This window comes from Lathyrus oleraceus, chromosome 3 (genome assembly GCF_024323335.1).
Source record: "Lathyrus oleraceus cultivar Zhongwan6 chromosome 3, CAAS_Psat_ZW6_1.0, whole genome shotgun sequence".
NCBI classification, from domain to species: domain Eukaryota; kingdom Viridiplantae; phylum Streptophyta; class Magnoliopsida; order Fabales; family Fabaceae; genus Lathyrus; species Lathyrus oleraceus.
The window spans coordinates 478,033,001-478,033,708 of NC_066581.1; the positions used below are offsets into that span (position 1 = coordinate 478,033,001).

The following is a 708-nucleotide window of genomic DNA, read 5'->3' on the forward strand; positions in this document are numbered from 1 at the left end:
CTTGAGCATAATTCACTTGCTCTGCTTGGATTCCTGTTAGGAGTTGACAATCTGCAGGAGTATGACCTTGGATTCCACAGACTTCGCAATTTTGAGCTGCGGCAACCACGGTGGCTGGAGGTGATACATTTAAACTTTCAATTTTCTGGGCCAGAGCATCCACTTTTGCATTAACATGATCAAGGCTACTTATCTCGTACATGCCACTATTCGTTTGAGGTTTTTCTACCATTGTTCGGTCCCTTCCCCACTGATAATGGTTTTGGGCCATGCTCTCGATAAGTTGATAAGCATCGGCATAAGGTTTATCCATAAGCGCACCACCTGCGGCGGCGTCTATTGTTAACCTTGTGTTGTATAAGAGACCATTATAGAAGGTATGAATTACTAACAAGTCCTCTAAACCATGGTGTGGACAAAGTCTCATCATGTCTTTGTATCTTTCCCATGCTTCGAAAAGAGACTCGTTATCTTTCTGTTTAAATCCATTTATCTGGGCTCTCAACATAGCTCTTTTGCTTGGAGGAAAATATCGGGCAAGAAAGACTTTCTTCAACTCATTCCATGTGGTGACCGAGTTGGAAGGAAGAGACTGAAGCCATCTTCTAGCTTTATCTCTTAACGAGAAGGGAAAAAGACGAAGTCGAATCGCCTCTGAAGTGACACCATTAGCTTTAACAGTATCAGCGTATTGGACAAATACGGATA

General features: G+C 42.7%; 1 non-coding gene across 1 annotated transcript; it reads left to right on the forward strand.

The window, feature by feature from the left end:
* Window positions 1–401: 401 nt before the first annotated feature.
* On the forward strand, window positions 402–508 carry LOC127133186 (small nucleolar RNA R71). The gene has a single exon (XR_007807178.1). It is a non-coding gene; the product is annotated as a small nucleolar RNA R71 (small nucleolar RNA).
* The last annotated feature ends 200 nt before the right edge of the window (window positions 509–708 follow it).